Below are 27,479 nucleotides of genomic sequence, written 5' to 3' on the forward strand. Positions count from 1 at the left end.
CAATGTGCCCCAGATGGCCCTTCTCCTCCCCCTGCGGGACTACCTCTGGCACGCGGGACCTCTCGTCTGAACTCCTTCTCCATGTCCAAGCTGCTTGTTCTTTGTTACACAGGCCACTGCTGCTAGGAATGGCTGCTGCTGGGGGGCTGCCTAAGAGCGAAGCTAAACCAGGGGCTCGGCTTGAAATGAGCTCTGACCCCTGGCCTGTGTAACACGGGCAAAGGAGTTTCCAACCCCCTTGGGCCCTCTGGGAAAGCTGCAAAGAGCCGCAGGGTCATGGGCCTTTGGGAGACTGGGTGAGGCGGGGGCAGCAGAGGGGATAGGAGGGAAGAAGGCTGAAGCGGGTGTGAGGCGAAACATGGTGGAACCACTCCCGGACCATTGCAACGTAGAGCTGCTGTCTCAGCCTGGCAGGGGTCACAGAGCCCAGTTGAGGCACTGTGGGGTGGGTTGCACTCTGGCTCAACAGCAGTGCTCCGTGCGCTGCTGTTCTCTCTCCCATGCCCCTCCCCGCTCTGCTGCTCTCTGTTAGCTGGGACAGTGGGAAAGGTTGGCACTTTCTTCACCTTCCCCCCACCCCTCCGCACCCTCCAAGCAGGGAGCTGGAGCTGGTGCTGTAACTTTATGGCTGCGCAGGATCCCTGCTGCATGGAGGATATTGGGGGGGGGGGGGGGGGCGGGGCTGAGCTCCCTCCCTCTCCCCACTATGCTGGGGGAACGGCAACACTGTCCAGAGGCTTTCCCCACTGCAAGGGGGTGTGAAGTCAGGTAAGTGTCCCCTCACATGCTCAGACCCCTGCAGCCCAATCTCTCTCTCTCACTCCCCTCCACCCTGCCAGGAACCCGCACCTTCAGCTTGCTTCAAAACCCTCTCTTGCTCCTATTCCCTCCCACTGGAGAAATGATGGACAGCTTAACACTGACCAATTTAGCTAATGCTGGAAGAACTGAGGAAAAACTGCAGAATCTATCGGATTTAAGGTCAGTCATAATTTAAATTAATGGAGATTGCCTATCTCCTAGAGCTGGAAGGGACCCTAAGAACATCAAGTCTAATCCCCTGCCTATCTCCTAGAGCTGGAAGGGACCCTAGGATCATCAAGTCTAATCCCCTGCTTTTACAGCAAGACCAAGTACCATCCCTGGCAAATTTTTGTCCCAAATGGCCTCTGAAGGAATTAAGCTCACAACCTGGGGTTTAGCAGGCCAATGCTCAAACCACTGAGCTATCCCTCTCCCTGTGCAAAACAGTGTTCCTCTGGCCTTAAGTGGTATACAGCTCGCATCTGTCTCTATGCACTTGCTTCCTTTCTGTTGGTATAGGGGGCATGCGGAAACCATATGAGGGGCTGTAGCTAGAGATATTTCACTCCAGTAAGTCCTGATTATAAGAATGGTTCCTATGGGCTGTTCTTGTCAACATTACTTAGAGCAATGAAGCACAAAGCTGAACCTGTAGCCAGCTCCTAATAGGCACATATGTGAAGTTTTAAAGTTTTCCTGTCCTGAAAGGTGGATTCCATTCAATAACACCGAATTCCTGTAAAACTGACACTTGCATCCTTGTGACAGGGCATTTGCCCTGCACTAGGCCTTTAAGGGCAAAACCCCAGCCCTGAGTGAGGGCTGAAAGTGAATCCCTAGCTGAGGCAGTTCTTGCTAATGAGGGCCCAGCTGGGGGCTATATAAAGAAGGGCTCCTGAAGGGAGGGGAAGAACGGACTGTTGCTCTAGATAGAGAGTAGGAGGGTCCTGGCTACCTGGGAAGCAGGTGGCTTCCTGGAGGTATAGCAGTGCTGGGGAAGCTCTGGCCAAGCAAGCCCCCAGGCCTGAAGTTACTGGGGCTGTGAGAGGCAGCCATAGAAGGCAGGGGCAGCAGGTCCACACCCCTTTGCCAGTGATGAGTGGCCATTACAGGCTGCAGTTTGCCAGACTGGCAGTGGGTCACTGAGACAAAGTGGGTACAGGGGAACTGAGTGTTCCCTGGGAGAAAAACTGTGTGTCCCTTGGGAGGGGAGGACCTGGAGTGTGCAGTTGGGTCAACAACACCCCTCCCCGCCCCCAGAGGTTTGGAGTGGGCACTGCTGGAGGGCAGTGTTCTGAAGAGGGTGCTGTGGTCGAAGAGGCATTAGCTAAAGGGAGGCATCCAGAGAGTCAACAAGCTAATTCCCAGAGCAGCCAGCTGGAGGTGCCATGGTGGTGAGTCTGCCCCATAACAATCCTGCAGGACAGATGGGATTTTTTTAGTGTTCAGGGCCTGGCATTATCTTAATTTTATTTTTGTACATACTTGGAGGAGTACAGCAGTTTAACATGATATTTTTTCAATATAATGAGGCCAACCTAATGCCTACTTCCACCAGCACAACCTCAGTAACTTCTGTGGATTTGCAACCTGAGTGGAAAAACAGATCCGTGTTTATAAAAGTCCATCTATACTATAGTAGAGGATGCCAACAGAGCTTTACATATTTTTCACTTTATAAGATAGCTTGTTAATCAAGTTGAAACTGAGCAAATGTGGCAATGTCAAATATGAACTAGTAAGAAGTGTCTATGACACAATATCCAATAACTTTGCAAATCTGGAAACAGAGAAATAATGGTCAATTATAGAAAGTGAAACAGTCATGAGAACGCAGTGAAGGTTGAATCGTTCAAAAATCTTTTCAGATAATAAAACCCCAAATATAAATAGATTTATGAAAGAGCTCTAATTTTTTTTTTTTAATTTTGTTAGATGCGGGTGGCTTCTTTATTTTCTGAAATACGTTTCAGAATAGTTTGGAAGGTAGTTCATGAGTGTCTAACCCCCTTTCAGCATCTTTCTTGGCAAATATGCCTTGGGGAATTTTAAAATAAATTTACTAATGTGTGTGATATGATCTATAATATACCTTTCATTTGTTTTAATATTAACTTTGTGGTTTTTTGTGAACTGTAGATATATAAATCAATTTCATGCTCTTGTGTTTATAAAGAATGTCATTCTTCCAAGTGAGACATTTGCAAGAGAGGAAATTGATGACATTTCCATGAACGATATACAGACTGCTCTTAAATTATGTGTGTTTTAGAAGATTATAGTTTTTAAGGAACAGCTTTCTCTTTTATTATAAAAACATATTGACACTCTTTGTAAGGGCAATTAAGACAAAATCCTTTTTTCATCCTGTCATGTTTATACAATTTCTTGACATTCTCTGTTAACATAATGAATGATTGAAATTATGAAGTTTAGAAATAATAGCAGCATTTGTGTGGGGAAGGGTTTCATATTTTTATGTAAAGGTATCAGTGTTGATGCAAATAAGTATTTCTGTTATTGTCGTGTTTTGCTAAAATATTTAAATAGCTTGTAAAGAAAGACAGAGTACTGTGTTTTTGCTCATAGTTGTACTTGTTTAGAAACACTACACTTCATTTATTAATATTGAAGATTTTCATAAGAACTTTCCCACATTTTGTCAGTATATTCTGGACAGTGTATTTTCCTTTGTACATCAAACAATATTTAAGTACTTAAATTATTATAAAATAAAGAGGATTGAAAAAGCACTTCAAGTCAGTAGCATTTGCTCAGCTAAAGGGAACAAGGAACTTGGCCTTATTACAAAACCACCACTACGGAACATGCATCATTTAAACACTTGAAAGTCTTGCCAAGTCAGCAAGAGCAGACCTTTCCCTTTGTGGAGCAGATGGGAGCTGCAATGAACTGACTTACCTGGAAGTGGCTCTTTCCTTATTCTAACACTTATAATAGCAGCATGTATTTGGGGGAACTTATTCTGCTACCTTCTTTTTTGCAAGGTCCCAGCAAGTGATTCATCACTGTTTGCTAAAATTGTTCCTGAGTTAATTAATTCATTCAAGGCAAATTGGTGGCCTATAGTTGCTTGATCCTGACACACTGGTAAATGATTGGCAGGGATGTATTTTTAAGTTGCAGGCTGCAACTTTATTAAACTTAACACAACAGCGGGGTGCCTACCTACTCTTTCACTGCACTTTCACATATCTGGCATCTATAATGATTCCAGTCTAGGGTTACGGGACTCCCATCATGTAAGGCTACATCTAGACTGCTTTGCTTTCTGGGATACTGGCGGTATTGAAAAAGCAGACGCATTGTTGCCATCCCTGTAAACCTCGTTCAACAAGGGATGTGTTGAAAGAGCACTTTTTCCTGAATTTTGGCGCTGTGTAGACATGGCAAATTTCAGGAAAGCCTCTTTGAAAGTAAATTGGAAAAGAGATGCAATTTGCTTACCGCAAATTGTGTGTGTTTCCGATTTAACTTTGCAGTGAAGACCTAGCTTCACTCAGAAATCAAGGTAGACTCTCCAGCCTACCCTAGGACTCATCTCACTCTTTTGATTCTTAATATTTCCAACCCCTGCAAGGGTTATAAAAAGGAGAGGGCCTTAGCCCATGAAGACCACAAGGTCTCTCCCTATCCTGTAAACAGAAGATACATCAGTAAAATCCCAGATCATTGTCCTTAGGGAACTGGCCCTTTTAACCACACTGAGAGCTCCAGTGACTAACCTGACTCCATACCCCCATTCACATTGTCTGTTACCAAACACTTGCCTGACCTAGTTCCTCCTATACCAGAGCCAGTGCTGATCACTGACAAGTGCACTCCATTGTCCCTGGGAGCACTCGGTATGACTGTAATGGATGTTTCTTAGGTCTTACCACAGAATCACCAGTCTCCAAACAACATTCTGGTTAACTCCTATGTCCAGGATTTATCCACGTCTAATGGGGGAAACCACCACAGAGCCTGGTAGGGTAGCAGTAGGTAGTGACACCAGAAGATGCTGACGTCTCCTAGTTTACATTATTTTATATATATTTATAATTAGGAAAACAACCTAACAAGCCCTTAACGTTATTCTTGAGCAGTATCCAATAGATGGAGGAATGTGTCGTGCATGAAGCTTCCATCCTAAAGTTTAATTCTCATGCAAATGGTATGACTCCTGATGGTTCGCACACTATCAATAAAACAATGAAGGTGCTAATGGTCCTTGATGTCTGTGTAGAATCTGGTGTTGGTCATCTTCAATATTTTACATAAGAACGGCCGTACTGGGTCAGACAAAAGGTCCTTCTAGCCCAGTATCCTGTCTACCAACGGTGGCCAGCACCAGGTGCCCCAGAGAGGGTGGACCAAAGACAATGATCAAGCGATTTGTCTCCTGCCATCTCTCTCCAGCCTCTGAAAAACAGAGGCCAAGGACACCATTTTATCCCCTGGCTAATAGCCTTTTATGGACCTAACCTCCATGAAATTATCTAGCTTCTCTTTAAACTCTATTATAGTCTTAGCCTTCACAGCCTCCTCCGGCAAGGAGTTCCACAGGTTGACTACACGCTGTGTGAAGAAGAACTTTCTTTTATTCGTTTTAAACCTGCTACCTATTAATTTCATTTGGTGTCCTCTAGTTCTTCTATTTAGGGAACTAATAAATAATTTTTCTTTATCGGCCCTCTCCACACCACTCATGATTTTATATACCTCTATCGTATCCCCCCTCAGTCTCCTCTTTTCTAAACTGAAAAGTCCCAGTCGCTTTAACCTCTACTCATATGGGACCCGCTCCAAACCCCTAATCATTTTAGTTGCCCTTTTCTGAACCCTTTCCAAGGCCAAAATATCTTTTCTGAGGTGAGGAGACCACATCTGTACACAGTATTCAAGATGTGGGCGTACCATAGTTTTATACAGGGGCAGTAAGATATTCTGGGTCTTATTTTCTATCCCTTTCCTAATAATTCCTAGCAACCTATTTGCCTTTTTGATGGCCGCTGCACACTGCGTGGAAGTTTTCAGAGAACTGTCCACGATAACTCCAAGATCCCTTTCCTGATTTGTCGTAGCCAAATTAGCCCCCATCATACTGTACATATAGTTGGGGTTATTTTTCCCAAAGTGCATTACTTCACACTTATCCACATTAAATTTCATTTGCCATTTTGCTGCCCAATCACTGAGTTTGATTAGATCATCTTGGAGTCCCTCACAGTCTGCTTCTGTCTTGACTATCCTAAACAGTGAGGTAGTAAAGTTTGCAGATTATACCAAACTGCTTACCCCTTTCTCCAGATCATTTATGAATAAGTTGAAAAGGATTGGTCCCAGGACTGACCCTTGGGGTACACCACTAGTTACCCCTCTCCAATCTGAAAATTTACCATTTATTCCTACCCTTTGTTTCCTGTCTTTTAACCAGTTCTCAATCCAAGAAAGGGCCTTCCCTCTTATCCCATGGACATGTAATTTACACAAGAGCCTTTGGTGAGGGACCTTGTCAAAGGCTTTCTGAAAATCCAAGTATACTATATCTACTGGATTCCCCTTATCCGCATGTTTGTTAACCCCTTCAAAGAACTCTAATAGATTAGTAAGACAGGATTTCCCTTTACAGAAACCATGTTGACTTTTGTCCAACAAATTATGGTCTTCTACATGCTTCACAATTTTATTCTTTACTATTGTTTCGACTAATTTGCCCGGTACTGAAGTTAGACTTACCGGTCTGTAATTGCCAGGATCGCCTCTAGAGCCCTTTTTAAATATTGGTGTCATGTTGGCTACCTTCCAGTCATTAGGTACGGAAGCCAATTTAAAGGATAGGTTACAAACCACAGATAATAGCTCAGCAATTTCACATTTGAGTTCTTTTAGAACCCTTGGATAAATGCCATCTGGTCCCGGAGATTTGTTAACATTAAGTGTTTCTATTTGTTCCAAAACCTCCTCTAATGACACTTCAATCTGGGACAGTTCTTCAGATTCATCACCCACAAAGAATGGTGCAGATTCGGGAATCTCCCCAACGTCCTCAGCCGTGAAGACTGAAGCAAAGAAATCATTTAGTTTCTCCGCAATGGCTTTATCGTCCCTGATTGCTCCTTTTATAGCTCGATCATCTAGGGGACCCACAGGTTTTTTAGCAGGCTTCCTGCTTCTAATGTACTTAAAAACATTTTGTTATTTCTTTTTGAGTTTTTGGCTAGCTGTTCCTCAAAATCTTTTTTGCTTTTCTTATTACATTTTTACACTTGATTTGACAGTGTTTATGTTCCTTTCTATTTATCTCACTAGGATTGGACTTCCACTTCTTAAAAGATACCTTTTTGTCCCTCACTGCTTCTTTTACATGGCGGTTGAGCCACGGTGACACTGTTTTAGGTCTCTTGCTATGTTTTTTAATTTGGGGTATACATTTAAGTTGGGCCTCTATTATGGTGTCTTTAAAAAGTTTCCATGCAGCTTTCAGGGATTTGGCTCTAGTCACTGTGCCTTTTAATTTCTGTTTAACTAACCTCCTCATTTTTGCGTAATTCTCCTTTTTGAAATTAAATGACAGGGTGCTGGACTGCTGAGGTGTTCTTCCCACCACAGGAATGTTGAATGTTGTTATATTATGGTCACTATTCCCAAGCGGTCCTGTAACGGTTATTTCCTGGACCTGATCCTGCACTCCACTCAGGACTAAATCGTGTATTTTTTACTTGGAAAGGTTCTTATCAGCCTCTTGTAACTATTTAGTCTTTAAGGTGCTGCTAGACTATTTGTTTAAGTCTTTCCTGTTACAGACTAACTTGGCTAGCCCTCTGAAATTATTATTCCTCAAAAGAAAGAACTTTGATTTCACTGAAACCATTAGGATCTTTTTTAGCATTAATTGATCATACAAATAATACCCTGTTTCAAGATGTCATATATTTTTCAGATAATTATATTCAAAGTTGAAATTGCTTTTCCTTTTTCATACTTTGTTTCCAGTCTTTTGTTCTTTTTCATTATGCCTTACAATAGTCATCTTATTAAAATTATTATAGTGTATATTCCACATTTGTCATGTATCTCACCTCTTAATGTTTCTATACTTTTCTACAAACTTTCCATGATCTGTCAAAGAAGTAGATAAAAACCTTAGACTGTTGTCCTTGTTTAAAAAATTGCTTCTTGTTTCTACTCTGAATTTGTCTAGCTTCACCTCAACCATCCTATGGTACACAATAGGGGTCACTCTCTGCTCCCCTTCTCTCTCTCCCCCCCCCCCCCCCCCGCCAGCACTCACTGCTTTGTTCTGTCCTGCTGCCTTCTCTGAGCCCATTTTGCTCTGCTTCTCTACAACAGCAAGAAACAGAATGCCCTGGTCCCAGGCAGGCTAGGGGTGCAGAGTGGAGCTTGCTGCCAGGTTGCTCCAGCTCCCACTGCTGAGGTGAATGTGGGGGGAGGTGGGAGAGTGACCTGGCTGTCCCCTGATATCCCTCAGTTTGCATTGGTCAGGACATGGAAGTGGGGAAGGGGCAGGGTTTAAGGGAAGGGGTGCAGTGGAAGAAGCTCAGGGTGGAGCAGGAGTAGGGTGTGTATGTGTGTGGGGGGGGAGGGATGTTGCCCCTGGTTCCATACCCCCCCCCCGGATGACCCTGTGAGGAGCTTTCTATTACCAAATTTCTGTTCCCCTCATGCAGATACTAATAGACTGTGATCAAGTCACTCATGAACCTTCTCTTTGATAAGCTAAATAGATTGATCTCCTTAAATCCTTAGAATGCATGTTTTCAATCTTTTAATAATTCTCATGGCTCCTTCCTGAATCCTCCCTAGTTTTTCAACATCATCCTTGAATTGAGGTAGCGCTAGGCAAACACTGGACTTTAGATTCTCTGGCAATTCAGGGGAAAAAGTGTTTTCTTTTAGTTAAAGCAAAATAATGTATTTAAAAATTGTTGATTTAATTAAAAAGCTAAAATCCTCAGGTTGAAAAATGTTTCATTTTTATTTTGAACATTTTTGTTTTTAATTTAAAGTAAAGGAGATTTTGAAACAATTTAAAATGAAAGGTTCATTTCTGAATATGTCTCATTTTTTGTTTGTTTTTTGTCCCGTGGTTTTTAGTTTTTCACTTGTGAGATCTATACAATTTCATGAAACGGCTCATTGTTACCAAATACTGAAATCAGAGTAGATTGAACAACTTGTTTGGCTCTGTGGACACTGGACCTGGACACAATTCCAGTAATACTGACACCAGTGTATTTAGCATTGGTAATATAATCTCTCTCGTATTACTCCTCATTCCTCTGTGTATTCTCTGAAGGTATGTCTACACTGCAATGCTATTTCAGGATACCAGAGTATCTTGAGAGAGCTATTCCACATCTTCATAGCAAGCCTGTTGTTTCAATCTCTCTATTCCAATGTCCATGTGAACCTCTTTTTTTTTTTTTTTTTTACGAGGAGTAAGGGACATTTCAGAATAGCACTTTATTTCAAAATGTGGTGCTATGTAAACAGCACCAAATGACAAAATAAGCTATTTTGTCATGGCATCAAAATAACATACACAATTTGCATAGCTCAAATTGCATATCTTATTTTGAGTTACAGTGCAGTGTAGATACACACTCGATTGTATAAGCTTTTGTAACCTTTAGTGGTGCAGTTTCTCCCTTTTTGACTAATCCACAGATATGAAGATACTGTACTGAGACCTTCTGTTTACAGTGAATAGACAGAAATCATTTTAAGTTGGCCAACCACAGTTAAACTTGCAAGGTGAGGATATTTGTGTGAGCTTCTTGTGAGCAGTATATTGTGTAAATGATGTGACATCACTGCTTTCCATTACACTCAAACAGATTTGTCTCCCACTGGTATTACAAAAGGAGGACCACATGAGCAATTACAGCAAATGCTTAGTGTTTTGATAAGATCCAACTGTGTCACTTTGGGCTTTGCGTTCTTGTAAGTTGTATTGTTTTCAAAGAGCGATTTACTATATTTGAAAAAAAAGTTTCATGAAAACAAGAGGTACAACATACAGCTCCTTTTGATGTATGCTGTGCCTTTCTGATCACTTAAAAAAAAGTAGGAAATCATAGCTGAGTCTGTGCTCTCTTTCCTGTTACAAAAATAAATATAATTCCAGAGCATACTGGAAGCCTTTGTTGGGAAGCTAATATATAATGATTATCCAACCTCTTCATGTGTAACTTACAATTTTAAATATCAGTGTTTTCCACTTCTATTTTGATGAGACACAAAGATGGAGATAGTGTTTTGTAAAGATTAAAAATACAATTTGTCAGGGTTGCGTAGGTGCAGGAAGTAAGGGTGCAGGGGGCACTGCACAGCTCCAGGTTTTGCACCTGGGTTCTCCAGGCCTGGGAGTGAGCCCTGCTGCAGGTGATGAGGATTGTCAACTCTCCCAGACTGAACAGACCGGATGCCATTTGCAGCCATGGATGGAGTCTGATCTGGGAGAGTTGGCAACCCAATCTCAAGTCTAAAAGGGGCAGTGCAATCCCAGCACCACTGCAGTGTCTCAGTTGTGGGATAACTGCACCTCACCTCCTGGCTTACTCTAGGAATATTCATTCAGGTTTCTGGTCTCTAACATCACACAGTTATGTGGTCTTCAGTCTTCTCTCAAGGCCAGTGTTAAATTGCAGTCCCCATAGCTCACTGTTCTCCACAGCAAGCCAGTCTGCCTAAAGGCACTTTTCTTTCTTTTCAAGGGCCAGGAACAGAGTGCACTAGCATTTGAGGCACACATATGACTCTTTCTTAGCAAAGCACATTCCTTCAGGATAAGGAATATACAGAGGAAAAACAAAAGATCCTACACACATACCAGAAATCACCCATCAGTCCTATAGTTAGTCTTTCCAGCCTTTCAGCAAGGATTTGCTCCCCTGTCCTCCTTGGCCTAAAGTTTGTCCGGTCGTTTGATCAGAAAGAAGGCCTTGAGACGGTTAAAAATCAGCCTTTTTATATTAAAAAAAATTGCTTTGTCTTCTAGTCTCCTGAAAACAGGTAAAATTAGTCTCAACCTCTGTCCCATGTGATCGTGCTTTATCTCCACTTCCTGCTGCTGGTGAGTGCAGGGGAGTGAGGTCCACGAGTGACATGGTTGGGAGCCAGGGGAGCACAGGGAGCACAGTGGTCTGGGGCTGAGTCACTCAGCTTCCCATCTCTGCTGGTGTGTGCAGGGGAGGGTCTGACTTCTACTGTTGGCCTGCCCTGCTCCTGCCTCCCATAGCTCCAGGCCTGCACCCCCACAGCTCCTGCCCCCACATTCTTTGAATGCAACCCCCTTCCATCCCTCCATGGGAATTGCAATTGCTTGGGCTGTGTAAGGCACTGAAACTGTGGGGGACAACCTTGACTTCACTCAAACCTTTTTTTTTTTTTTTTTTTTTTTTAAGGACTCTTGAGTGCCTGAATTTTAAACATGAAGGGCATAAGGTAGAGGGTTAAGAATGGGCAACACTGATTTTCAGACACGCCATGAATAAGAAAAAGCCACTGAAGAGGCTGATTTTTAAACTATTCTGTCTGCTGAATACAATAGTTGAATGTTCTGTGAGAACAAGATGTAGAATATGTATTTTGTGAATTGTTCACTGTAGGGGTTAGGTGACATACAGCTTAACAACATAACTCGTGTATGTGGTGGTTTCTTCCATTTCCTGATCAGATGATAAAACCTCTATAAACTACTTTTGTACTCAACAAAACATGTCTGTTTTATAGATCTAAAATTTGCTTCCCACCACATTCATATGAGCAAAATGTCACTTGCAGTTCATTGCAAGGGAAGGAAATGGGCACAAGTAAATAGAATTTTAATTCATCCTTACAAGTTAGTGAACTCTTCACAAGTAACTTCTGACTCACTTTAATCAAGCACAAGATGTTTGAATTTTCCATAAGATATTTATTTCCCTGAGCTGCGATTGTTTTGCTTTTTACTTTTAAGCCCAAGCATTTTTTCCCCAGTGCAAATAACATTTGAGTGTTTGCATAATTTTTCTTGTAGACCCTGCTTAATATATACTAGTTTTAAATAATTCATTAATGGAAGGAATGATAAGCTGTTCTTGGAGGACTGAAATAGTTTGTAATATTTTGAAGTAAAATATTTTGCAAAAAACAAAATTAAGGGAAATCTGCTGCCTATTAAACTTTTTAGACCTATTGACTTTTATCAAGGGAATTTCTATAGTATGTCTGTGTGGCTTTGAAGAAGTATTGGCACTGGCAGCTTCAGTGTTCACTCCTGAATATCATAGTTACAGGTTCGTTGGTATTTCTGTAATAAACATTCTTGGCTGGGAGGGTTGGGAAGGAGGGAATGGGATTGATTTGATTTACACAACTTAAGACTCAGCCTGGAGTAATGGCTTACCCCTTGCATTAAAAAAAATCAAACCAAACCCTGTTCTGTTTCTCAGCCTGCCCTCCCCCGCCCCAAATTATCAGCACAAAGCTGTGTGCACTAAGCTTTGATCCAACTGTTGACACAGCTCAACATACGTGGCTAACATGTTTGCCTTACTTAGGTCAGGGTGGGTAAATTCAGGCCTGGGGACAGGATCCAGCCCACAAAACATTTTCCTCTGGCTTGGCCAGCTAATTAGCAGAGGTGCATAATTACAGTCAGCAGTGTGTTCAGCTGCCCTTCCCCCTACCTTGCTCATTGGGCTGCTTCCAGGATTCTCCTGCTTGCTGTGGAGGAGAAAGTGCAGTGCTGAAGTCAGGGTGTTCCTCTGCCCCTGTACCCTATCTCTGCAGAACAGGCATCAGGGGAGAGACAAACTGTCAGCAGAGCTGCTCCAATCTGAAGCATGTGACTCAGGAGGGCAGAATGGGGTGGGGGAGACTCAGTGCTGGCCTGAGCTATTCTTGCACCCCGGGCAGACATTATAATTGCGCGTCATCTGCATGTGTGGCCCTGCCCGCGCCCGACCCAGCAGCACTGTGCAGCACCCCTTACAATCAGGTTGAAGCCCAGGGCAGCTGCCCAGCTAGCCCGCCCCATAAGCCGGCCCTAGGGAGACTATTGCCTCTCTAAATTTCAGGAGGTAGCCACGTTAGTCTATCAAGTGCTACCAGACCACTTTTTTAAAAGTTTCTCTCAATTGTTATACAGTAGCCTGTACCCATGCCTTCAGGACATGCTACCCAAAACGGTGATTTTGTGAAGACCGACCCAGGTGGATTCAGATAAGACTATATTTTACTGCCTTAAAGAAATCATGAGCATGTGGATGGGGCGGAAATAGGTTTGTTTCCAGCCAGCCCTGCTTTTTATTAATGATGCACATCAGCCAATGCAAGCACTTGTGTCAAATTTCTGGGCTGACCAATGGGAGATGTCCTCTCAAAGGCGGTATTGAAGTGATGAAACTGGGTTGAAGCACACTTTTACTAGGGGATTCTCCAGGAAAGCCAGTCAATCATTCATAACAGCTGTGATCAACATGTGGCTTGTGAGCCGCATGCAGCTCATGCCCCCCCCCCAAAAGTGCACCCCCCCAAGGGCCCTGCCAGCTTGCCTTTGATTACTGGGTTGGAGCTGTGGGGGTTTTAAAAATGGTGCCCAAGATGGTGGCTGTCTTAAAGGGGCAGCCTCCTTTGTGTGTGATGTTTTTTTTTGTTTTTGCTCGACAACTCTGTGCTTGCGTGGTTTGTGTTTTTTGCGCTTGACGAGTCTGGTGCGGCTCTTATTTTTTTCTGCCGCTGTTTTGGTTGTCTTTGTTAAGTGAGTTGGCCACCCCTGATCTATAGGATCAGAGGTGAAAGTGGGCCAGTAGAGTATACCAATAAGATGGGGCCTCTGGTACTGGCCCCAACACAGCTGACGTTAAAGCACTGCCACAGTAGTGGTTTAACATTGCTACTCATTTTACACCCAGCTTTGTTCCCAGCTAATGATGGGGGTGGGGACAAAAGGGACAGTGATGTTTAACTGTTGCTATGACAGTGCTGCAGGACCATAGTGGCAGGCCCACTGCTGAAAGGGGACTGTGGGGGAGAGGGCCAACATTTTGTCTTTTGATTTACTTCTGTTGAGTGACACTTTCGGGGGAGGGAGGGAGGGAAGGGCATGTCAAGTTTTCAAGCTCTTTTAGCAGCCATGAGGGACAAACTTATTTTTTTCCAATGAAAGCTGAGCTTCAGAGATCCACATGATGCCAGCGGCTGGGGCTTTATGAAAGCACCAATTAGGGCATGACACGTGATGAAATTGAGTTAGACACACTGCATCTTATTAATCTTTCTCTTGAAACAATTCTTTTTTTAACCTTGCTTCATAGTCTTAGTAATTTTGATCCTCTTTGAGTCTCCCTGTTTTTCTGACAGGTCATTTTGAGGGTGACAAGACCTGAAAACAATGTTCCAAGTGAGGACATTTCATCCATTTATATCATAGTACTGACAACATAATGCTATTTTCTTACGCTATGTCTACACTGCAGGGAGAAGTCGGAAAAAGATACAAATTGCAGTTGGCAATTGACGTATATCATCTTCTGCTTTTCTTCCGAAAGAGGCGCTTCTGACATTTGGCCTGTCTACACTGGGCCAAATATTGGGAAAAAAAAGCCTCTTTTGGAGCAACCGTTCTTTCTCATAGAGGTTTACAGAGATGCCGAAAAATGTGTCTGTTTTTCCGATATTTTTCAGAAAAACAGACACATTTGTTGGCTGCGGCAGAGCTTTTCCAGGATAGCTCTGCAGTGTAGACATAGCCTAAGTTCTTGAGTGTCCTACCTTCTTGTTTTCACTGCCTCTACACAATGAGCTGTGGCCACAATGACTTTACAGTGGGAATAGAGCTTTACTGTGGGAATAGAGCTAAGAATCTTTTTTCCTCAAGAAACACTGCCCCTGGCCACCGGACTGTTAATACTTAAAAGCTGATACCGAGTTAAGTTATTCTGATGCAGTTCAATGCAGAAGAGTCCTAAACTTGTAAACTAGGCAAGTGATTGATTATAGTACATGTAATTGTTTTGGTTTATGGAAGCCACAGAAGTGGCTTTTTTTTATGAAGGCAATAGAGAAAAGATTTTGCTTAGTCATTAGCATGTGGGTAAACACAAATGGAAGGATGTTTGTTTTTTTTAAATTGCTACAGTAAATTTATTTGAGGATTGCTATGTTATGAAGAGAGAGAGGTATGCTGGATTTGGGGGAGAGAAGAGAGCCATGTCTGATAATGGGTATGTAAAGATAAGATTAAAGAAAGTGGCAAGACAATAAGCAATTTCAATTAGTTTACTGTTTTCCTGACATTTGACTAACCTTAGACACTTTATACCCTTTTAGAAGACTTCACTTTTTTTCTTTCTTTCCAGTATCATTACTTTTTCTGTGCAGTGCCAACTTTTTTTTTGTGTGCTCTCTTTATAGTGATGTCTTTTCACCTGTCTCCCATAAATTAAACATATTTACACATTTATAGTTGCCCTAGAAGATTTACCTGCAGTTGCTCGGGCCCTTAACTCAAAGGTTTGTTTTCCTTCATTAAAATCATTGTTCTGAGGTGGGGATGGGGATGAGGGGCTTAGTATGCAGGTTGTCCCGGGGAGAGAGGACTACCTCAGGCCTCTGTCACTGCAGCAGCTTGAGGCCAGGTGAGAAGTGCCTCTCCATGGCTGCTACTGCTGCAGCAGGCACAGCCATGGGAGGTGTGCCTGTTTCCCACCTTACACGCAGACAACATCTCTGAAATATATAGCAGATAGATGCCCTTTTCTCTTCTCCTGCCCCCTGCTGGTCCAATGGGGTTATAGCAATCCTGGTCCCCATCTATGGCTCCTTGCTGCCCTCCCCGCCCTATGTTCATTCTACAGTAGAGGTGGGGAACCTCAGACCTGGGGGCCAGATGTGGCCCTCAGCTTGACTGGATCCAACCCCCAAGACTCAGGGCTCCTAGCATTGGGGAGCTCCAGCCCCACCCACTTCCCACTGCAGGGCTGGAGCACGCACAATCTACTAGGCTGCTCCCCCCACAGACTCTGGTGTGTGGGGAGTATCTTTTTCCTTCTCAGTCAGGGGCCAAGTCAGTGAGGGTTTTTTGGGGTAGGGGTTCCCTCACTTGTGTACAGACCCCAACTGATTTTCTGTGGGTCAGTGTCCCCCAGCCCTGTTCCCGCAGCCTTGTTCTACTGTGTAACTCCCTCCTACCAGACCCATTTCTCTCTTATGAGAAACAATCAAATTCTAAGCACGTCTCATTGTCCTGGCACAATCAATCCCTTATTTTGCTTTACGAGATGAGGAAGCTGCATATCAAATTTGGTGGTCATAGCTCTTACTGTTTTAGTGGAGTTCTTGAACAAATAGGCTTACAGATGGACAGACAGACATGCCTTTCAAAATATATACTAAGACAATAGCAAACATTAAACAACACACCTTGCACATTACAGACTTACTAATATCTGAATCTGGGAAAGTTGGTGTGGTATGATATGATGTAGTATTACAGTGCAGTTACTGGTGAGTTATTTTGTCCAAATGTTGATTTATAGTTTCATGTATGTTTTCAATACCAGTTAAATAATTGGGGTTGGGAAAAGAAACTAGTTTTGACCTTGATACTCTCTTATATTTCAGAGCACCAGTTGGGAATTGTATCTAGAATGGGATCTTCTCATGATAATTAGGAGTGTTGTCAGACTTAAATAATGCTTGGCTTTTCATATTTTAATACACAGCATGAATTTGTTTCTCTATTACTTTTAAGAAATCCCGGTGCTGTTTTAAAAGCACTAAGACTGCGCTGAGAATATTTTAATATGGTTTAAAACAGGGCTACTCAACACACAGCCCATGGGCCACATGTGGCCCACAGCCTGTTTGTTTGCATCCCGTTGTGCAGTTTGGGTTTACACAGGGCTCAACATGCAGCCTGTGGGTGGGATCCTTTGAACATGGCCTCCACTGGGAACATTCTCCACATCAGCGAGGCGTCTCCCAGGTGGGGTGAGCATTAAAAGATGCAAGTGGATGGGCTGGCTGGAACAGACGGGTACAGGATGTTGGCATGTCTAGCCCCCAGGGAGGTGGTGCCAGGGCATTGTGGGAAGTACTTTTTATTCATGCCCGTCCGTGTGAGAATCTATTTGCATATATATATATTTGTTTATATATGCAACCATACTTAAGTTGTGGCCCTTGGCATGTGCTGTGAGTACCATTGTGGCCCCTGGGGCTTCTAAAGTTGAGTAGCCCTGGCTTAAAAAGTTGAGATCTTCTTCATGACAGTTGATGAAATCAAGCTGTAGTTCTGAAGATGTTCTTCAGAGGCTGTACTTAGAAGTGAAACTGTTAAATAAAAAAAATGTACTGCTGTGTAAAATCTCATGTAACCATAATAATAGCCAATATAAATAATTGCTGTGTGCTAATGAGCTAGTAAATCCTTCTAAAGTGAAATGGTAAACCTGTAAAATAGATTAGGCATATGCCTGAAAAAGAAAACTTGTATATTTCTTCCTCTATGCTTTTAAAGTAACGGGAACTAGATATTCAAGGGGCAGGTCTTTTGTGATTATTAGAACACAAACTTTCTCAAAATATAAATAACTAATTTATAGTGTGGCATGCCATACAGGTCTCCAGGGCGCATGAGTGATCTACCATCTTGAATTTCTACTGTGAAAAAGAGAGGAAATCCCATGTTTGCTTTCCTGACTTTACTGTTGACTGAAAGCATCTTTGTGCTTTTGGCCTGCTTGAATGACTTTGGAACCTAAAACAAATGCTTAAAGCCAGTAAAATTGCTAATAGGCTTTCAGTTTCCCATGGAAGAAATAAAGGTAAGATTTGTCATAGAGTGATAGATTTCAAGGCCAGAGGGAGCCATTGTATCATCTTCTGACCTCTAGTATATTATAGGCCACCAATACCACCTAGCACCTCCATACCAAATCCAACAATCAAAATGAGAACAAAATATTAACACCTGCAGGCTTCTAGACCATTAGGAGTGAGAGGGAGGGAATGAGGTGCACCAGAGTTTGAGAACCCCCCCCCCCCCCCACAATGTTAGGGATATTTGGATTAAATCTTTTCCCTCAGTCTTAATATGGCTTCAAATTTTTCATGTCACTGACTGCACAAGAAGAAATAAGTGGGCTCTTATGTGTGTTTGTAAATGTAGTAGTTGGGTGCAATTAATGTGGTAGTTGGCAGTTGCATATACAACATTGGGGGTTAAGAGTGAATGTTTTACAGCATGCATCCTCTGCTGCAAAATAAATCAGGTCCTGCAAGTCTCCCACAGCTTTGAAGTATCAGTGATACTTTTTCCCATGTAAACCATGTGAATGTGAGATGAAATGTAAAAACCTAGAGGTAACTAAATTCTTTGTGACTGAAGTTCCAGCACTGTGGTGGGATTAGATTAAATTTGCACTAGTCTGATTCTCATTATAATCCCAGTCAGAAGGCTGGATTCATTTTGCTCTGTTTGGTATTCTCATTATCATTTTTGTCACAAGAGTGAAGTTTCTAATCCATCATACACCCAGCAAAAGACATTAGCTGGGAACTGTATTACTGTGACCTTTCCAGTGTGTTACAATTTGACAGGCTGTCCCATTCTGCTTTGTTCCTATTTGCAGTTTCTCAGCCTGAGAAAGTGAGAGGGGATGACCATTAATCTCTGTGAATAGAAAATTGAACTGCCTGCCTTCAAAGGAATACAAATGTCTCTAAACTTATGATGTCCTGTTCTTATCTGCAGTTAGAATGTACTCGGTGGTCCATAACTAACTTCCATAATGTTGGGGTGTCCTTATCTGATAGGTTAGTATATTAGTGCACTCAATTTATTATCCCATGTCAATTCATTGCCACAGAGTTTCTGCTTGTAATTTGCAGATGTTCCAATCTTAAAATATGATATTCCCATGACCAATTGCACTTGACAAAGGATGACTTCCTGAAGTGGACCATGCTGATGCAGGAGATGATTCATTGTGTTTGCAGTTCAGCAATGAAAATGAGAGGGTAAAATGCTGAGCCACTCTTCTTGAACCAAGGTGGTTGTTTCCATTTCCTGAGCATTGGTTGGCTGGCTAATCTTGGAATAGAAAGGTCAAGCAACACTGACCCATGGGATTGTGGGATAGGATTGATGCACTCTCAGGACTCGAGTCTGGAGACCTGGGCCTAAACTCAGAGGGAGTTGAGCTCACATCTACCCTTGCTAGGTCTAGGGTTTATGACCTGAGGTCTTATTGACCTGAGTCAAACAGATATGGGTGTAGACAGGAGGCAGATTGGGCTTGAACCTGAAATTACATTACACTCATCTGATAACCTAACCCTATATAATGATGAACCACATCTTGCAGAGACAACCTTAATTCCAGTCTACTGTAGCTTGTTCACTCTTATTCTGTGCCTTAAAAAATGTTAGTTTATTCAGAAGTGATTTTTTTTCTTCTGTTTATAGGATGCTAGTTAGCTTGAAAGCAATACTGCACCATTTGGTACCTCTGATTATGTCTACACTTCAAATTAAAACCTGCAATACAGCGTCTTAAAGACCAGTTCAATTGATTCAGACTTATGAGGGTCAAGCTGCCTGGCTAAAAATAGCAGTGGTGACATTGCTGAGTCACGGTACTGTTTGTCAAACAGAAAGAAACACCATTGGGCCACATTCATTCCTGAGGTAAGTCAGCTGAAATTACACCAGTGATGGTGTCTGTTGATTTCACCTTCCTTGGTCTGTGGGTGCTTTCTAACATAATTGAACCTTTTCTGATCAGTGCTTTGAACTTTCTCTCAATATTGACCTATTTAAATACTTTCTTGCAGGATGCCTAATGACTATTCATATTAATGGAACAGTGAAGCTATACTTGCAACTGCCACACCAGCAGTATTTCCTATGGTTAAAACTGCTAGTTTGATTGTTTTGTTTCTGAAGGGGAAGGAATTATTAGCTGTGCTGCCCCCAGGAAATCAATGGCTGTAAGTGAAAGGACACCTATTTCTGATACTTTTTTGTCTCTAATTGGAAATTAAAATTGATTTTTTTTGCAGTCTGTATTTGGGTCTGTTTATATGCTATTGTGCATTCCTGTCCTGCTAAATCAGCGTTTAATGTTTTGTTTTTTCTCCCAATCAGTCTAATCAAAAGCATGCTGGTAGGAACTCAAGTGCCCCCTCCCCCCTTTTTTACGAAGGGCCATGCCTAAACTTATAAACAAAGAAGGAAAATATAGAAGGCCAATTCAGTCACACAAGTCAAAGCAAAGAGAAGAAAAAGGGACTACGGTAAAATCAAATAGGGCACTTCTACACAGTAGAGCAAAACTCAAACGAAGCTATGCAATTTCAGCTATGGCAATGGCGTAGCTGAAGTCAGAATATCTTAATTTGGCTTTGGGTGCTGTCTACAGCAGGAAGTCAAAGGAAGAACACTCTTCCTTCAACTTTCCTAACTCGTTATGAAATGAGGGTTATAGGAGTCTGAATAAGAAGTACTCCAGCTCGCCCTTATTTCAAAATAATGGCTGGCTGTGAAGATGCGCTCTTCATTATTTTGGAATAATGTCAGTTATTCCAAAATAACTCTGCCGTATAGACCTAGTCATAGAAAGCAAGCCAAAATGTGAGGCAGAAATATCCTTATGGAAGACCCAGGAACATAATTAATTTAACTTGCTTTTTAGATAAAATGTATAGTTCAGGCATAATGGACTTTCCAGAATTAATAGGAGTTAAAAGATGGAATGTTCATTCAGGCCCTTAAAAGGTTAATGTTAAAGATCTTATTACATCTGGAAATGTGCTGAATATCTGGTAAATTCTAGGTTATTAATAAAAAACTTACACTACTGTTACCATATATGCTTCTTAATTCCATTTACACTGTATTGAGACCAAAATGGAGCTGATTGTTTTGGTCCATTATGTTAATCACCAGTTACTGATACTATCTGGCACACTAAGGCTGATTTTGTATAGCTTAGTATATTTTTCTGTAACAGTAAATGAATTTAACTTCTGGGACTGAAAGATTCAACACATATAGCTTGTCTGCGCTTACAGTGTGGTAGCAGTAATGGGACTAACAGAGTAGCTGGTCTCCTGGGCAAGGCTAGGGGTGTGTGGCTCTGTACCTCCAAGAGAGTCTCCCACCAGGCAGCCCTCAGTTCCACTGCGGGGGCTCTGGCAGTGATTTAAAGGGGCCTGGGTTCTGGCTACCACCATTGCCATAGTAGCCGTTGCCATGGCCAGGATCACCAGGCCCTTTTGAATCCCCTGGCCCTGGGACAATTGCACCACGGCACAGGCCTGCCACCAGGAGTTTGGGGGTGAGGGAGTAAGAGAAGGGGGTAACTGCACCACTGCAGCACTTAGCAAAGATACTGCCTATTCTGGCAAGGAGACTGTCTCCCATTGGCAGAGGTACTGCATGCCCCTGAGCCGTATGCTTATTTGTAGTGTAGAACAGGGCTTGAGAGACATTTAGCTTCGTGAAGGGCTGAACTTACTGTATCTGTTCTCACCTTTATCCTTTTGAAGCAAAATGCAGGACAATGTAGCACTTTAAAGACTAACAAGATGGTTTATTAGTCTTTAAAGTGCTACATTGTCCTGCATTTTGCTTCAACTACCCCAGACTAACACGGCTACATTTCTATCACTTGATCCTTTTGTCTTCTCTATTTGCTTCTTGTACCTACCTTGCATGTTTGGTTTTAATATATTTTTGTCACCCTATTTCTTTTGCTGAAAATTGAAATTTGGCACTATTTTACATCAGGCAGCTGCTGATGATTTTGCATCCTAACCATTCACATTATTCTGTGATGTGAGGTGGCTTGAAGGGGTTGTGTTTAAATATTGATCAAGTTTAGAATGAGGGCCAGGGTTAATATTGAAGGCTAAGGCTTGTGTTTGGATTCAAGAGCCCCAAATTCTTGCTGTTTGTTGTGATACTAATGGTTCTGAAATGGGGTAATGTTTTGAGCGCTGCTCTTCTTGCAGAAATTTCCACTGCCTAGGGATGAAAACTTACCCACTATATGGCCACATTTGAAGTAGAACCAGGAACTAAGTTCCTTCCAATTTTGGATCTGACCCAGAAATTCATCGAGTTAGAATTTTAAACAGGCGAGCATCTAAATTCGGCCAGTCTGTGTTAATGTGTGCTGCTAGGATGTCACAATGATGATGCAAATGTTGGGACATTCAGTGAGGAAGGACCTAGTTCCATCAGAAAAACATGCAGAAGCAGCTCGTGGTTGTTGTCCCCCCTGACCACAGCTTCTTATTCCCTTATTGCCATGTGTTTTTCTGAACAAGTAACTGGCTAAGCTAGATTTGTTCTGCACAAGCTCTGAATTCCTCTACCCCGTGGCTCTCCTCTTCCCCCATTAATCTTGTTTTGCTATCAGATTTTGTATATGGAAAAGCACAGATTGCTGTTACTTCCTTAATGTTGGTGAACTTTCACTGAAAGCGGAAAAGAGTTTAAACTCCATCTCAGATCAACATTGATAAATGTAAGGCTAATGGCATGTAGTCAGAGGGTGGCTGGCCACACATAGTACAAATAGTGCCAACTACACCTGTGCCATAATTATTTAGCTGCTTTTTGTCCTGACTAAGGTGGATCAGTGATAACTTAATGGCCTTATGAAAAGTCTCATAGCTCACTCTGAGGGAGGTGGGGGGGGGGGGGAAATTAAGTAGGCTTGTTCTGGTGGAAGACACTGAGTTGGGATCTGGAGGTTAAAATCTCCAGGGGATACAAGTCTGTGTAGCAGAGCAGAAAGGCAAAAAGCCCATAAAGGAACTGAGAATGGTACTTTGCGGGAGGCTTAAATTTGTTTATCACTTGGCTGGAGGACAAAGTCTCATCTTCAGCACAGACTTGTTTGTGGAAAGCTAAGGAGACCCTCCTTTTGGCAGGACACTAAGGCAAGAAGTGCTGGTAGTGTCATGCTTGGTTAACATCGGGGACAGCTGTGACCCTATGACACATGTCCATAGATTAGTCAATTGGGTGAGCATCATACAACAATCAACATTAGTATGTCAGAGAATAAGTTAGGATAATGGTTATATATGTGACACACACAATCATTATGATATTTCCTAAACATCAGTTTGGGAAAGTGATCTACTACTGATGTAGTTGTGTTTGGTCCCAAGATATTAGAGACACAAGGTACATAAGTTAATATCCTTTAGTGGATCAACGTCTGTTGGTGGGAGAGCACCTCAAAAGCTTGTGTTACCCTGCCAACAGAAGTTGGTCCAGTAAAAGATATTACCTCATCCACTTTGTGCCTCTAATACACTGAGGCAAATGTTTAAAAATGTCATAATTAGCATCAAATGCAATATTAGCAGAATACAAACAGCTAGACTAGAGTTATGTATATGAGGGGGAACTATTGATTTTGCTTACTTCTCTTCCACTTTCAATCATTATTGATTTGTCATTGTTATAATCACAAATGTCATGTCTATATCTGGTTAAGGTCTCCATTGGTGACTTTGCTTTGTTTTTACCTATCAGTTTTTAAATGTATTTTCATATGTGAATGCCTCGTGCTGACTAGAAACTGTCTAGAAAATGCTAGAGGCATGATGGCTTTTCTGAGCAAATATCCTGGAATTTTCTGAAATTCTGTTGGATGTAGTTTTGCAGGTTAATAAAACTCAATAATTTGGATCCAGAAATAAATAGTTTGACTTGCTTTGTTTGATGTGATAAAATAAACAAAATAGTTTTGAGCTTTTAAAAAATATACTTCACAATCCGTTTAAGATTTTAATATAGAGAATGCTATAATAAGTATTAATTAAAAAAATCTTGTACCCAGAAATGTAGAGTCAGAATTTATAGCTATTGGTTTGGACACATCAGCCCAAAGCTATGAGGTGATTGAAAGTTTTGGAGACTTGTATGCTTTAATTATTTCTCCTCTGACTATTCCTGTTCAAGAAGACAGAGTGTATATCTGTCCAGGTATTTACTCTACTGAAAACCCAGAGTTTTTCCCTTGGGCTTTTTCATCTTAGTTCTTGAAGATGAGCTGAAATGAGGAGTTTTAGTAAGACCTTGATTCAACTTTCCCAAAAGTAAATAAGGGCAGAATTTTCACAATAGCCCAAGTGACTTGGGCATGTGAGATCCATTGGATGTCATTTAGGTGCTTTCTGTAAATCTCACTCTAGATTTGTAAAGTAGCTGCCTTTTAGGATGTGTGTTAGATCCAAATTGAGAGAAACTGAGAGGCACTGCCTCATGCCTGGGCCATTTTCTGATTTAAATTCTATTGGAAGACCTCAGTCAGAAAATGTTTGGGTTTTTTTTTTCCAGTGAAAATATGTACATCATGGCTGAGGTGTAAAGATGGGGTGGGGGAGGGGTGGGAATGGGAAATGCAAGAATCTGGAAGGAGAGAGACTGCCGTTAATCCCCTCTTGCAGTTTCTAAACCATTTTGAAAGTAGCATGACAAGCAGCTGAAAAGAGAATGGCTCCTCTCTCTGGACAAAGGGAGGCAGATGGAATGAAGCCAGTACAACTAGAAGATTACACCTAAGTGGGATTTTTTTTAAATACTATGGCTGAAACTCTGGCCCCATTGAAATTATTGCTAAAACTCCCAGGGATTCCATAAGTCCACAATTTCACAATGAATATTTCAGAAATATATGCCTGCATTATGAAAGTCTTTCTTATAGAATTGTAAGATTGAAAGACACTTCAAGAGGTCACATAGTCCACTCCTCTACACTGAAGGCAGCACTAAAGATTATCTAGACCATCTCTGACAGATGTTTAGCTAATCTGCTCAAAAAATCTCCAATGTACAATCTCCCTAGTCAATTTATTCTAGTGCTTAAACTACCTTGATAGAAAAAAACCTTCCTAATGTCCAATCCAAAGCACCATTGCTGTACTTTAAACGCATTGTTCAGTGTCCTAGCCTCAGATGTTAACTAACATTTTACTTCTTTCTTCTTTGTAACAAACTTTTATGTACTTAAAAACTGTTCTATCCCCTTCCCTTGGTCTCTTCTTCTCCAGACTAAACAAACCCTTTTTTCAATCTTCCTCATAGATCACGTTTTCTAGACCTTTCATATTTTTTGCTCATCTTTTTCTGGCCTTTTCCCAATTTGTCTACTTTTTTTTCTTGAAATGTGGCAGCCAGAACAGGTTGAGGCCTAATCTAGAAGCTGGATATGAGTCAACAGTGTGACTTTGTTGCCAAGAAGGCTAATGGCTTATTGGTCTGTATTAGTAAGAGCATTGCCAACAGATTGAGGGAAGTGATCATTCTCCTGTGTTTAGTGCTGGTGAAGTTACATCTGGAATCCAGTTTTGATCCTTTCACTACAGAAAGGATATGGACAAATTGGAAAGTGTCCAGCAGAGGACAACAAAATGATGAGGAGGTTGGCGTTCATGGCTTATGAGGAGGTGCTGAGGGAACTGACCCTATTTAGTCTGCAGAAGAAAATGCAGGGGAAATTTGATAGAAGCCTTCAACTACCTGATTAGGGGTTCCAAAGAGGATGGAGCCAGGCTGTTCTCAGTAGTGACAGATAACAAAATAAGGAGCAATGGTCTCAAGTTGCAATGGGGGAGGTCTAGGTTGGATATTAGGAAAAAATATTTCACTAGTAGGGTGGTGAACACTGGAATAAGTTACTTAGGGAGCTGCTGGAATCTTCTTCCTTAAAGGTTTATGAGGCCCAGCTTGAAAGAGCCCTGACTAGGATCATTTAGTCGGGGTTGTTCCTGCTTCAAGCAGGGGGTTGGATTAGAACTGACATTTCTTCTAACTCTAATATTCTATGATTATATGATAATCATTGTGGGGTAGAGCAGAAGTGCTTACAACACTCCCACTAATACATTTTAGAATGTTTGCTTTTTTAGAAACAGGGTTACACACTCAACTATCATACACATGCATTTATATGCTGATCAATAAAAAATTAAAGAATGATAACTAGTATGTGAGCAGTTCCAATAGATGTCCTATTTAATTTCTAGATACAGCAATATAATCTTGTTTGGTCTTTTTACACTGCATTGCTAACTCTGGTTTAACAATAAGTTGTATATATGATCTGGTGATGGGGTGCTTGCCCCACAGAAGGCCTGTAGAGTTAAAGGCCAATTAACTACCCAAGTTGCTGTTAGAAATGTGCTCAGCTGGGCAGGATCAGGAGGAATCTGAATAAAGTCCAGGAGCTAATCTGGCAAACCCAGAAAGAGTGAGGGGTTGGATAAGTAGGAAAAAGCACAGAGAAACAGCAGCAAAGGTAGGACACTACAGATTGTGACTGGTTGTAATAGCATCCCTGGGCTAGAACCCAGTGTAGAAGGCAGCCCTTGGTGGGAAGGGGTACTGGGCATTAGGGTATCAGCCAGACAGCTGGTCTTTGACTTCCCCAGAAGGGGAGGACTTTAGTGACCTGGCTGGAGGCCCAAGCCATGAACAGGAAGCTCCAATTCCAGAAGTGAGAGGCTGCAGGATGACCATGGATAGAAACTGTTAGAACATGGAGGCACCTTGCAAGGACTAGTTCCTAGAGCTGTCGGGAGGAGATGCCATGTGCAGTGGGTGGACCCCATGACACATCCATTGCCTTTCTTAGGGATGAATAAAAATAGGCCATGGGAGGGTGGAATAGGCAGAGGATTTAAATTTAGTTCTGTGATGGTTAGTTCTGAGGATTGGTAATAGGAAATTGCCAGCTGAAATCCAGGCCGACAATAACCAATAACCAATAACCATCTGAAGAATGAACTTTGGCACATGTGAGGAGTTGATCTTGGTCAAGCTATTACTGGAGAGGTATCTGCAACACACAAAGCCCTAGAATGTGATAATTGGCCCTGTTGACTTATTGTAGCAGAGACTGAAGTCTGAGTACTTCTGGAGAGTGAACTACCCTTTCATCTCGGAGCTGGTCATTCTGGTCAGTGTTGAGGTGGCTTGATCAACAGAGCATGCCAGTTTTGAGTTGCTGCTCCAGCAAGTTTCATAGTTTAAGGTTGATGAGGTCGGTATCGTATGGTGGTGGTGTCACCCAAGTCAATTCAGGGACATCAGGGCCCCACAGATGATATTCACGACTAAGACATAGATTTCTTTTATTAAGTAAACTGTGGTAGGTATTTAAAAACAGCTTCCATTTGCTATTTGAATATGCTGTTAATCATCACCAATTTATTTTGAGGAGAAAGTAAAAGGGAAAAATTAGCCATATATTTTTTTAGTATTTTGGCCTCCCACAAAACATAACACTTCAAATGTTACTTCATTATACCAATGTACTCTTCAATTTCAATTCTTCTAAAAAAAAGCATACAACTAATTTCTTTAAAAAATAAAGACTCCATTGGCACAAGAATATAATGGCTTTTAAGAATCTACAACCATGAAATTAAGTGTAATTATTTTGTTTCTTCTTCATATTTTAAAAAAAACCATTTGTGCTACTCTGGAAGAAATTAAATTACTCTGAATTAAAAACACAATTCTTGCATTGTGGAAGGAGGGAAAATTCCTTGTAAAAACAGAGCAGTAGTCATACGGCTTTCTCTAAGTGCAGGAGAGTCCCTGCTGCTGTATGTGCTTACTGTCAATATTC

At 41.8% G+C, this 27,479-nt stretch overlaps 1 long non-coding RNA gene across 1 annotated transcript; it reads left to right on the forward strand.

Annotated features, from left to right (window-relative positions):
* Positions 1-1,757: 1,757 nt before the first annotated feature.
* LOC142826825 (uncharacterized) lies at positions 1,758-19,827 on the forward strand. The gene is made up of 5 exons (XR_012901082.1): positions 1,758-2,198; positions 17,441-17,645; positions 18,453-18,636; positions 19,289-19,510; positions 19,657-19,827. It is a non-coding gene; the product is annotated as an uncharacterized LOC142826825 (long non-coding RNA).
* The last annotated feature ends 7,652 nt before the right edge of the window (positions 19,828-27,479 follow it).

Source organism: Pelodiscus sinensis, chromosome 2, assembly GCF_049634645.1.
Source record: "Pelodiscus sinensis isolate JC-2024 chromosome 2, ASM4963464v1, whole genome shotgun sequence".
NCBI lineage: Eukaryota > Metazoa > Chordata > Testudines > Trionychidae > Pelodiscus > Pelodiscus sinensis.